The sequence below is a fragment of the Natator depressus genome, chromosome 2 (genome assembly GCF_965152275.1).
Source record: "Natator depressus isolate rNatDep1 chromosome 2, rNatDep2.hap1, whole genome shotgun sequence".
Classification (NCBI taxonomy): domain Eukaryota; kingdom Metazoa; phylum Chordata; order Testudines; family Cheloniidae; genus Natator; species Natator depressus.
The window spans coordinates 106,387,649-106,400,433 of record NC_134235.1 but is presented as its reverse complement, the minus strand read 5'-3'; the positions used below and the strand labels follow the sequence as shown (position 1 = coordinate 106,400,433).

The following is a 12,785-nucleotide window of genomic DNA, read 5'->3' as shown; positions in this document are numbered from 1 at the left end:
GAGAGCATATGTAAAATAAGAAGCATTTATTTCTTTCCCTCTTCCAAAGAAAAAAGATAAATGATAATAAAGAGCCAACAATCATAAAAATTAATCCTTTGGCACAAGATATTTTTAAAAATTAAAACAAAAATGCTACATTGTTTGCTGACCTGTCTCCAACAGTATTATTGGAACAATCTCTTGCTACTTTCTTCATTGTTAGGTTTACATACTTTGTAATTGTAAACAAACAAGCCAGTTGTATGCTTTTAGATACTCTACATAGAAAAAAAAACAACAACAAATCATTAACTGAGTGCAGAGTTAATAGCTTAAGAATATAAAGCCTAAAATATTGCAACAGCAATGATAGAAAGGAAAAGGTTTAAAGAGCATGGAACTATTACAACTAGTTTTGAGAGAGCTCAATGTGAAATCAACCAGAAAATGATCATTCCATGACTATAAATACCGAGCACTAAAACCAAAGCAAAGTCTCTCACATTGTGAAAATCCATAAATAAAAAAAACTTTCCCCAAAAGCATTTTAGAGGAAAGTATTTAATGTGGCTATAAAATAAAGAATTTGTTTTCTTTATATTAAGTGTAGCTTTGATTGAATCTGTAGAATTAAGTACTAATGTTATTGTAAGTAAAACACAAAGAACTGGAATTTGTGTTTGGCAAAAAATCAAGAAATAAGTGAGTCACAAAGTCTAAAGATGTGATATGCCTTTATATGGCTTAGTTAGGGTTACTTTTGATACACTGTAAAATGAAAGTATTCCTTACGCAAAGAAACAAAAATCTTTCCTCTTTAAATACACACAAAGAGAGAGGCCCACACTGCAGTGATCTGTATACATAAATTCTCTTTCCAAGTACAAACAGATTAACATATGTAACACATTTTAGGTTGGGGCTCAACATCTTGGATAGGCACGTCCGACTGATAAGTAAGTTCTCAAGTAACTTGTAGTTTACTGTAAGTATATATCACCTTGTTTTATTTTATGTAACTTTTTAGAATGAATCAGTTCAATAACGATGGCTGTCTTTAAGCAGTGGTGCCAACTTCCCCAGTTCCCAGGCGGTGGTCAACCCCTGCTCCACCCCTGCTCCCCCTCTTCCCATCCCCACCCTGCCTCTTCCCACCCCCGCCCCATTTCACTCCCACCCCCCGCCTCTTCCTGCCCCAGCTCCATCCCCTCCCTCCCCAACACCTCCTGCACACCGCTGAACAGCTGATTGTGGCGGATGAAAGGTGCTAGGAGGGGGAGGAGCTGATTGGTGGGACCCGCTGGTGGGCAGGAGGGCTGTGGGGTGCGGGGGAGCTGATCCGCAGGGCTGCTAATGAGTGCTGAGAACACACTATTTTTTTCCATGGGTGCTCCAGCTCTGGAGCACCCATGGAGTTGGAGCCTGTGTCTTTCAGACCTGTTGAGAAACTGACAGAACACAACCAGAGAGAGGCAGAACCCCGTGCCAATGTTCACAATTGTCTTATAAAAAGAACAGGACTACTTGTGGCACCTTAGAGACTAAGAAATTTATTAGAGCATAAGCTTTCATGGGCTACATCCCACTTCATCGGATGCACAGAATAGAACATATAGTAAGAAGATATATAGAGAGAGATATATATAGATACACACACACACACACACAGAGAGAGAGAGAAGGTGGAAGTTGCCATACAAACTGTAAGAGGCTAATTAATTAAGATGAGCTATTATCAGCAGGAGAAAAAAACCTTTTGTAGTGATAATCAAGATGACCCATTTAGACAGTTGACAAGAAGGTGTGAGGACATTTAACATGGGGAAATAGATTCAATATGTGTAATGACCCAGCCACTCCCAGTCTCTATTCAAACCCAAGTTAATGGTATCTAGTTTGCATATTAATTCAAGCTCAGCAGTTTCTCGTTGGAGTCTGTTTTTGAAGCTTTTCTGTTGCAAAATTGCCACCCTTAAGTCTTTTACTGAGTGGCCAAAGAGTTTGAAGTGTTCTCCTACCGGTTTTTGAATGTTATGATTCCTGATGTCAGATTTGTGTCCATTTATTCTTTTGCGTAAAGACTGCCCAGTTTGGCCTATGTACATGGCAGAGGGGCACTGCTGGCACATGATGGCATATATCACATTGGTAGATGTGCAGGTGAACGAGCCCCTGATGGCGTGGCTAGTGTGATTAGGTCCTATGATGGTGTCACTTGAATAAATATGTGGACAGAGTTGGCATCGGGCTTTGTTGCAAGGATAGGTTCCTGGGTTAGTGTTTTCGTTGTGTGGTGTTTGGTTGCTGGAGAGTATTTGCTTCAGGTTGGGGGGCTGTCTGTGAGCGAGGACTGGTTTGTCTCCCAAGATCTGTGAGAGTGAGGGATCATTTTTCAGGATAGGTTGTAGATCGTTGATGATGCACTGGAGAGGTTTTAGTATTATATATGATGTTTTACTTAAAGTCCGAGCTCCTGAAAACTAGACAAGAATACAAGAATCACAGCTTTCATTTAACAACAATAGTTGCAAAGAAAATCTGGAAAATGTGACCTAAGTGCCCCCTGAAAGTTTCAAAAACCAGAAAGGAAAGAAAAAGAACCACAAATTTACTATTTTTAAAGTCTCATGATATTTAAGCCCATCTCATACTTTTTGGGGGCCTGACTCATGATTTTTTAATCTTTAGGGTTGGCAGTACTGAGACCCATACCAAAAGAGGAAGTAATAGCAACACAATGCTACTACCCAAGGTTCAGATCTTGTGTGGTGGTGACAGGGCCGGCTCCAGGCACCAGCGAAGGAAGCAGGTGCCTGGGGCGGCCAATAGAAAGGGGCAGCACTCCGTCAGTTATTGGGGCAGCACGTCCGGGTCTTCGGCAGCAATTAGGAGGTCCTTAATTCCCTGTCTTCCACTTCGGTGGCAGCTCAATCGGGGGGGGGGGGGGGTTCTTTCTTCTTTTTTTTCGCTGCTTGGGGCAGCAAAAAAGCGGAGCTGGCCCTGGGCGGTGAGCACACTCTCTTCCCTTTGAAGCTAACAGCAGCGGGGGGTGCTCAGCATCATGTAAATTTGGGCACCAACAATTTACACTGGTAACACTGTACTGACCTTAGCAAAACAGCAGCCCACAAATTCCAGTTTGCTGAGCCTTTGGAATAGATCCAGTTTAATCTCAGTCTGCTAGCTCTCTCCCAAGCCATGATTCTCATGCAGACACAGGGTCATTTGTTCCATAGCAGTGGCAGGATTGGATATAATGGATACATAGAGTTGGATACATAGAGCATATTTGAGACACTGCAGTCCATGTCTCCTTCCCAAGTCTCCCAGCAGCAATCAACAGGATAGATGACAAGATGGACTCCTGAGGCACGGTGCATAAGAGATCCCTATGGGGCAGAAGAGCAACTCCCCAGAACTATTTGCTGGGACCTCCCATGTAAAAGAGGATCAAGTATATTTACAGGTTTCCAATACATGATCAGGTAATACCAGGACTAGAGCACTAACCAACAGGCTCTAGGTTATTTGGATGATGAAATACCTAACCAGTCTAGGTATGCACACGTATCACAGATGTACCCACAAGTAATCAAGCAGCTAATTATCTTGATCTCAGAACCAATGCAGCTTCAGCATTTGATAAACCCAATTTGACACCTGAAAATGATTGGGGATAAAATAAGGACTGAATTGTCTTTTCAGCATTCGTGATCAACTGCATTAGCATGAAGAAAGGAAGTGAGGGAAGTAGAGAGAGGACAGCCACGAACCATTAAGAAACTGAGATGAAAGAGGAGCTACAACAGAAAATAGGCATCCTTAGTTTGTGCTGAGGACTCGTACTCAGTCTAATGGAACCATCTTTGAACTCAGTTCAAATAATCGACAAGTTGTGATGGATCAGGAGTGGCATACATAAACAAACATATAACTGTACTGTACCTACTCTATGTGGTGTCCTGGTGTTCACATTCATTTCTCCTCGCTAGGCATCCAGCAACTACATTTTTGCTTCAAAGGGAACATTGTCTGCAGCTGTTGGCACTAATTAGAATTTGAAATGTAAGTGACAAGGATGTATTGGTAGAAAGCTTGTTGTTAAGACAGTTTTGGTTTGGTGGTGCTATGTGTGGGGCTTTAGGAATCTAGGTGGATTGTTGTGATGTTGTGAAATCACAAATGATGCCTCAGAAGTCTGTGCGGAGGATTACAGATAATTAAACTATTTTTCTTTTCGGCTTAAGGGATGTGTAACTGACTGTGTTCTCAGTGCAGATAACTGTAAATGATGTAGTGTATTCAATGAACGATTCCTTCCTCGTACAGCTCTGATGCTAAAATAAAATCCTACCAAGGCAGGACATCTCAGTTTTGTTTTTTTAAATAGAACAAGTGGAGGAAGGAAAGTGAATCACTCAGGATTATGAATCTTTCTGCTCCTGGTTACCTGATTAAATCCACCCTTGATTAGTAGCGACCAAACTCACTTTGCCATCTGATTGCTGTTCTGTGGCCTGTATGGAATAAATTGGTTCACTTTCTTCTGGACAGGTTGTAGAGAATAAGGAAGATAACATCTGTACCTCAGTTTACCTGCTTGAGATTATTCTGTCTGACTACATGGAGCTGAATCAAAAAGGGCTGTTAGAAAGAGCAGGAAAACAGGAAACAAAACAATGGTCAGAGATAAAATATCTCTGGGTAAAAAACTTCAAGAGAGCTAAGGGAACAACGGGTCGGCCATTAATTGGAAAGGTGCTCTCTTTCTAGGCACCTGCCAAAGGTTTCACGACTATTTTGCCAAGGCCAGAGACTAGAGATCTAAAGGACCATAAACAGTTAAAAGCACCCCTCAGAAAAAAGAAAGGGGAAAAAGGATGGAGTTGCAAGCAGCTGCCTGAGAGGAGATGCTGACAAAGAGACAGAGGGGCAGAGTAGGCAAGAGGGCAGTTGGGTACACACCCTGTGGGATGAGTCTGAGGCAAGACTAAGGCATGCAGACTTTTGCCAGTTCTGTTTAGTAGCACTGTTTGTTTTAATCCTTTTCTCTGCTTGCTATGTACTTGTGGGTGAATAGACAAGGTGTGTGTTTGGAAGGAGCTATTTTGAGTTACTTTAGTCAGCTACTGGTCACAAGCTCCTGGAGGAAAGTTTCTTGCAGGTACCAAATACAGCTGAGTCTGTCCTGTTAACATGACTGGAGATGGCGGGCTGCCACCCCAGGACCCAGTCTAAGAGTGGTAGAACCACACATGTTCCACCTGGAGAAAGCTGACAGTACCAAACCCTGTCACCTGAAAGGTGCACTTGGAAGGGACTCTACGAGAATATAAGGCCCTGTTCGCCTTGTAACTGACAGTACAGTGAGACTAGAAAGTGTTGTCACTGGATGACCCAGTCTAATGGGAGGTGAACCATGGAGTTCATGGAAAAGCATAGGCAGAGTGTCACTTGGAAAGTGTGTCCAAAGGAGAGACTGGGGGAAGAAATCACAGATGCAGCTCACCCCTGAACTGTCACACTGGTATCCACATTACAAAAATCACTAACTAACTAACAGCTCTAGCTTATAGTCAAAGTTAAGGACTGCATGGGTATGAATATTTTTCAATTACTCTCCCCTACCTCTAGCTGTGGGGCACTTCCTCCAGGATAGAGAGGAGGCATGTTGATGGGGTACATGTGGAAACTTGTCCTGAGGCTGCTCATGATGTTTTGTAGATAAATACAAGACTCATGAAGACTAAATTCCCGTTAAAATTTCCTGCAGCAGAAAGGTCACTTCTGGAATTTGATCTGATTTCATCTTTCAATAAGAGCAACTTTCGTGTCTCTACAATCTGGAGCCTTTCTTCCGGGAGTGCTACTAAGGGTGGTGGTGATGAGGGTGATTTTTTTACATATATATCTAGACACCTACCTGTTAGGAACTGAATAGAGACCAAGTGATTTGCATGAGCCAACAAACAGCCATCTGATGTCTGTGGGCAAGACTCAAATCAATGCCCTAGAGAAGAAAGGATACTGAACCTCTTATCAGTCTCATGAGCCCTCCAGACCAACAAGAGCTATTTAACACAGGCAACAATAGGATTTATGTTTACAGGGACTGGAATAATTTAGTTGTGCAGCTAAACATCATCAGTTTAGCTGTAGTACTATTAACTAAAATGAACAGAATAATATATGGTTTCATATAGCGCTATTCATACCAAGTTATTCAAGATGTCCATTGTCAAGAGAAGGTGATAAGATAATAACAATGAATAAATAATTAAACAGATTAGATTAGATTGATCCCATCAAAGCTTGAAAAATTCAATGATCCACTCACCTGTGGCAAGTAGGAAGCTTTTCCGGGTGATGGACTTCAACTTCTGCAGAATTTCATCTTTTATTGAAAAAAGATACCCTGCCCCCCAAACACCCTGGTTGGAAAGACAACTTTCCACATGTGAACTGATAAAGTGCTGGCTTCATTAATGTATAAGTGTGTCTGCTGCTACTCACAAAACAGCTGCTCTGGGCAAAGTCTTGAGAACTCCAAGAATTCTGGGGCAGTTGAAGCAGGGTGAGCTCGAACGTGGGATATTTTCGGAGGGGAAAGGAAAAAAAAGGGGGAAAAACCTATGGGGTAAAGCAAGTAGCAGCTTCCCCCTCAGAGCGCTGGTGTGAGCAGGCCAAACAGGCAGCAGTGGAAATGGCTGGTGGAGTCTGGAGGGAGGCTGCTCAGAACTGGGCAAGAGAGATAAGCCAGTAGCAAGCAAGGCAGCAACTAGCAGCAGAAAAAAAGGATGTAGTAAGGGGGGAGCCAGTGGATAGGAGCCCTGGTAGCAGAGACAACACATAACTGTTAATAGTGGGGTGTGGGCACAATTTAAAGTTTCTGGTTGTATGCAGCAGGGTTCAGGGCAGGGCATATAAACCCTGGCAGAAATCAGGGGGGCACCTGACCTCTCGTATCCCTCCCATGCATTGGCCACTGCCTGGCAGTGGCCAGAGTGGCACCAGGAACAAAGCTGAGAGGAAGAAAGTTCAGTTCAGGAGGGAGAGCAAAGACTGATAGTAGGAACAACAGGGGTAGCCACAAAAGGGACAGTCTCTAGAAAGAGGAAAGACAGTGGTAGAAGAAGAAAAGAGGGAAAGTTAAAGGAAGAACAGTACAGTTAAACAAGATGAAAAATAACGAAAGAGTCTCTAAGTAATCTAAGAAACTATTAGAAAAATGTTAGAAAATTGTGAGACGAGTAAAGAAGAATGAAACGTGAAGAAAATAAGCTGCAATTAAAGAAACTGTAATTAAAAAGAGAAGCAGACTTAAGTAATGAGGAAGTGAGCTGTAGTAGAAGAAAGAAAATAGCAAGGATTGTAAAACAAAACATCCGGACAGCATCTTAAGGTACACAAGATGAAGTGACAAGAATAGAGAAACTGCCAGAGACCAAAGGGACTGTAAGCCAGAAAGGAGCAGGGGGCGATAATTGTTCAATCTGGAAGCCAACACATTGCATCAAGGAATACGTGAACTCAGAACAATAAACAAAGATTGCACAAGAGGAATCCTCAAGAGACAACTAAACACCCTAAGACCTTTTCCTCCAAACTCTGGGCTTAACAGAGGCTGAAAAGTGAGAAACTGAAAAGCGAATGTATAGCAGAGGGGTTTATGTTCTAGTGCGTTGTATTTTCTAATTCAAAATTCTGTATTTCAGTAAATATAGTTACCTATAAAGTGAGTTTAATTAATATAACAGTAGTTAATATATAGTAGATACCCGTAAAGCTACAGTAATTTACTGTGTATGCCTAAATGGCCATTCCTGCTAAAACAACTAACTATTTACTTGTGATTATTCCCCACTTAATTGATTTCTACTTCACCCCAACTGATTTGAGATAAAACACAATTTTGCCTCTCCTTATTGTTCTGATTCAGAACGCCCCCTCCATCGGGCTCATTACATTAGCCTCCTAGCAAAACATCCTGTTATACTGTCCTATAGATATAAGTTTTCCCCAGTTTCAGTAGGCCAAATTCAGATGTTAGTCTAATTCTAGAGGGAGTCTAAACTGATGTAATTTAAGACTTGTCTACACAAGAAAATTGCACTGGTTTTATCTAAAGAAGTCTTCTGGAAATAAGTTTAAAGTGAAGAAGTGAGTCAGTCAAACTGAAATAAGACTGTCCATTCAGGAGTTTGCACCAGTTTAAAAGTCAGTTCAAGTTAAAAACTGATGCAATTTTCTTACGTAGACAAGGCCTTACATTTTCTTACAGCCCCGCATACTGAGTATCTTACATCAACTAATACTCCCTCTACACACACAGACTAATTTACTGAGGGTAAGATTTTTAAAAATATTTAGGTGCCTACGTGCTTATTGGGGTTTCCAAAAGCACCTCGGCGCCTAACTCCCATCCACGCATTTTTGTAAGTCCCGCGAGGCTCCTATCAGCATCTTCAGGCATCTCAATACATTTAAAAATCTGGCCCTTAGACTCACACCCACTTACTATCATTTAATTTACAAACCTGTTTTCAACCACTTCTGAACTGCGCTGAGTCTAAGAGTATGTCTGCACTGCAATTAGACACCTGCAGTTGACCCATGCCACCGGTCTCAGGCTAAGGGGCTGTTTATCTGTGGTGTAGATGTTCAGACTGAGACTGGAGCCCAGGTTCTAGGACACTGCGAGGTGGGAGGGACCTAGACCTTGGGCTGCAGCATGAGCCCGAACATCTGCACCGCAATTAAACAGCCCCACAAGCCCGAGTCAGCTGGCAGAGGCCAGCTGCGGATGTCTAGTTGCAATGTAAACATACCCCAACAGTTTTCAGAGTAGCAGCCATGTTAGTCTGTATTCACAAAAAGAAAAGGAGTACTTGTGGCACCTTAGAGACTAACCAATTTATTTGAGCATAAGCTTTCGTGAGCTAAAGCTCACTTCATCAGATGCATTCAGTGGAAAATACAGTGAGGAGATTTATATACACACAGAACATGAAAAAATGGGTGTTATCATACACAGTGTAAGGAGAGTGATCACTTAAGATGAGCTATTACCAGCAGGAGAGTGGGGGTGCGGGGCGAGGGGGGTCGCAAAAAGAAAAGGAGTACTTGTGGCTCCTTAGAGACTAACCAATTTATTTGAGCATAAGCTTTCGTGTGAAGGCATCTAAGTCTGAGTTAGCCACATGCCAGCAGCCAAGAAGCTACTGTGATGAATGTGGTATAAATGCCTACCGGTTAGCATGGACTGGCAGACAAACAAATAGGAGTTTGCAACTACTAGGGTTTTTAAGAATATGCAAGTTACAGGAGGTCTCCTCAGTTTTAGCTGTTCATTCAGCTACTCAGTATATAAGTTACACCAGCTGGAACTCTTTACACTCACTCACTTTGGGGCGTGTGTGTGTAAGTACACCTAAGGGAGTCTAACTTACATAGTGCCTCTGAATTTGTCCCAGTATATTTAACACTACTAGTTAAAAATATCTCAATAGGTAACAGATGCATAAGTACACCTTGAGATTCCCCAGTGTTCTCCTGACACCCTGCAGAATATTTATCATGATTCAATAGACCCAAAAGCTCAACTTGCATTGGATGAGGAAGGTGGGTCTTATCCCTCTGCAGTTAATCCAGTTCAGAGTGAGAATAGTTATGGCATATCACCTTAACTACAGGCACATAAGCACAGGACAGACAGACGTTTCAACACTCTTGTCTAGGGATCCTGCCCTCAACACACATATTTGATGCTCATACATGGTCTCTTGGCTGCCTCTAGTCCTGCCCATCTGTTGGGATGGCATTACGCCAGCTGACAAGGTAGCATGCCAACTTTGCTAACACAAATGTGCCAAATAAAGATAGAATGTTTTAGATGTACTGACTTGATAATGCTACAAGTCAAGTTTCTTACGAAGAAAGTTCCTACCCATCTCCTCAGCCCCTCTCTACTAGAAATATTTTATATGTGATCTCTCCTATTTGTCATCGGTATTCTAACACACACACCCAAACCATGAATAGCGAACACAATGTTTATGGGTATTCAAGGTTGCCAAACAAGGCAGGTGGCATTGTAGCAGACACACAGGTAGGCCCATTAAAAGTCCACAGAGGTTCAATGACCCAAAGAAATCTTTGAGGGGGGTTCCCTCCAAATCTGCACAATTTTTGCGAAGGGTTTTTTCTTTGTTTCTTCTTCTTCTTGGCTTCACTCCCTGACATTTTAATAACAGCTCTTATCATAAGACACAACTGAGGTTTTTCAAAATATATTTATTAGCTTATTAAATAGAACAGCATTTCTTGGTATTGGAATAAGCACATACAGTCCATCAAAATCCTACAGCTCCTATCATGTTTCTACAAACCTCAGTGTAGAAGCAGTGCACATGGCCAGCACTATAAATATAAAACCCAATTTTACCCCCACTAGCATATTCCATTATTATCTTAAGAAACTTTGGTATTTTTGTATCCAAAAGGGCAAGATTTTTTTTCTTCCTGTAAACTAATTCTGGACAATTCTGCAGAAATCCTCAGGCAGACCCTACGTTTTCTGAATTTATGGATTTTCCATGCTTATGCATTATATTCTCAGCTCTTCAAATCGATTAATAACCATGCACAGGGTGTCAAAACATATGTTAGGAACAAATCCATCCTATTGTTAAGCACTGTGAAAACAATAAAATCAGAAGGTGAACCCATTCAAAGAAGTCCAGGTGGTAAAGTTTAAACACAAGTTGTGCATTTGCCCTGTAACGAGGGCAATTGGCCAAAACTACATTTCACAGAAAAATGAGAATTTGCACAAGAAACTTCACCGAGACAAGGTTGGAACACAGAAAAGAAATCAAATGGTGTAAACAAAATTTAGTTTCTAAATAGAAGTAGTATAGATTATCACCCAGTAGGTTAACATTATGTCCATCATAAACCAGAGCCTGGATAGCAAAGGCAGACATAGAACAAAAACGCGTGTTCTCCTTTCAAGAGTAAAAGACTGTGACAATGCTATCAACCTGATTCAGAGCCTCTTTGCCGGTTTTTTCTCACAATGCATGTTCTGTTCACTGATTAGTACATCATTAGCATGGACCACCTTTTGTGTATTGGCATGAGTGTAATGTCTTTGCATTCCCGGGCACTCTGGTGAATAGCATGGGGAAGGTACAGAAAAGAGAACAGTGTGAGCCCTCACAGCAACTGAGCTATGCAAGCTGAATCTCCTTTATTTCTGTATGTTTATGGAGTTCCCAGAAGCTTTACATCGGCACTAGACAATGAGTCATCATCATTTTCTAATGCTTGGAAGTCATTTGAGGGAGATTATACCCTCCAGAGGTTAAGTTGTTGCCACTGAGTCATGGAGGCTGTACTGAAGGCTGTGCTTGCCTCACTCTCTTATCTGCCTGGGTCACTCAGATGGCACTCTGTTCTGGATATTGGGGCACAACTAAGTTGGACACAGGTAGAGCCAGACAATGCCGCCTACTTTTTAACCCAATAAGCCCAAAACGAGCAGTTGTTTTACCCCCATGGAGATTCTGTTCTAAGAAGAGTAAATAAGTGAAGAACCAGCTATGACCTCAGATTCTGGGATTTTATTTCACTTAATGTCCAAGGAAGGGACCAGGCCCTACAATCATTCCCTGAAGTATAAGTTCAGAGAGCATGTGTACGTGTGCATGTAGCGCTGGGAAAGGTTTCTGGGAGTTATCATAGCCAAGATGAAGGTAACCATCTGTTGAGCGGTAATTCAGACAAACAAGATATTCAGCCAGTGTGCTGAAGAACTCCAAACACCTTTGGTTTGAAAAGGTTCCGTCTGTGGGCTGACCCCAATCAGGTCTGACCCCCTAGAAACTTTTATTTGAATTAGTGTCACCTTTTAATAACCTTTCACTGCACCTCCCAAAAGATAATGGGTTTCATTAAACCAGCTGTCACAACACCAATTTCTCTTCACACATCTATTTATTTTGATCTTTCAGGAGAAAAATAAATGAAATCAGTCATTTTGGTTTAGAGGGTGTCCAGGGACAATTACTTGATTGGCATCGCACACCAGTGTGTGAATCACCACAACACACTTGTAGAACAGAATATTTTCCTTGAAGTCTTGATGCTTTAGCATCTGAAAGGAATGTGTGTGTACATAGATTGACTTTTTTTTTTGGATGAACGATACTCTGTAAAATATCAGAGAGAAAAATGTCAGACATACATTGCATAGCAATCGAGGGCTAATGAAGATCCAGGTATTAAATCAATTAAGTAGTATCAAAAGCTACCTAATCATCAAGGAACAAAATTGGCACCACAATATGTAGTGAGTATGGGAAAGCCTAATTTACTAAACATACCCTGCAGTCACATAATTGCATGTAATTTTACCAGCATAATTAACTAATTTAATTACCACTTCTCAAGTGCATCAATTATTGACATTACAGAGTTTTCAGACAGCAGAATTACTGTGTGGTGCATTCAGAGAATGCAAACTGCTTTGTATGCCTATTTTCCAGTCACCGTCAACAACAGAGAGGGAATATGAGTGGCAAAAGGAAAAAAATTAAGTGAATCACACAGAGCACAGCGTGGTGGCCAGGTTTAAAAACTGAAACAGAAACCAATATGTTTATACAGGACTGAAATGTCAGAGAACAACTGGGCAAAGGTGAAGATTCAAGAGACAAAAGCTGAACAAGAAACTAAGACAGAGAGCTGCTATTTCTGAGTTTCTATAGCTGCTGCTGTTCTAGCTGAAGTCAAGTATGCCA

At 41.5% G+C, this 12,785-nt stretch overlaps 1 long non-coding RNA gene across 1 annotated transcript in view; it reads right to left on the bottom strand.

Moving 5' to 3' along the window:
• The window catches only part of LOC141982587 (uncharacterized), a 140,675-nt gene extending 134,171 nt beyond the window's left edge, over positions 1-6,504 (bottom strand). The window contains exon 1 of the long non-coding RNA XR_012638149.1: positions 6,320-6,504. This is a non-coding gene — a long non-coding RNA (uncharacterized LOC141982587). The remainder of the gene's footprint in view (positions 1-6,319) is intronic.
• Positions 6,505-12,785: the final 6,281 nt, after the last annotated feature.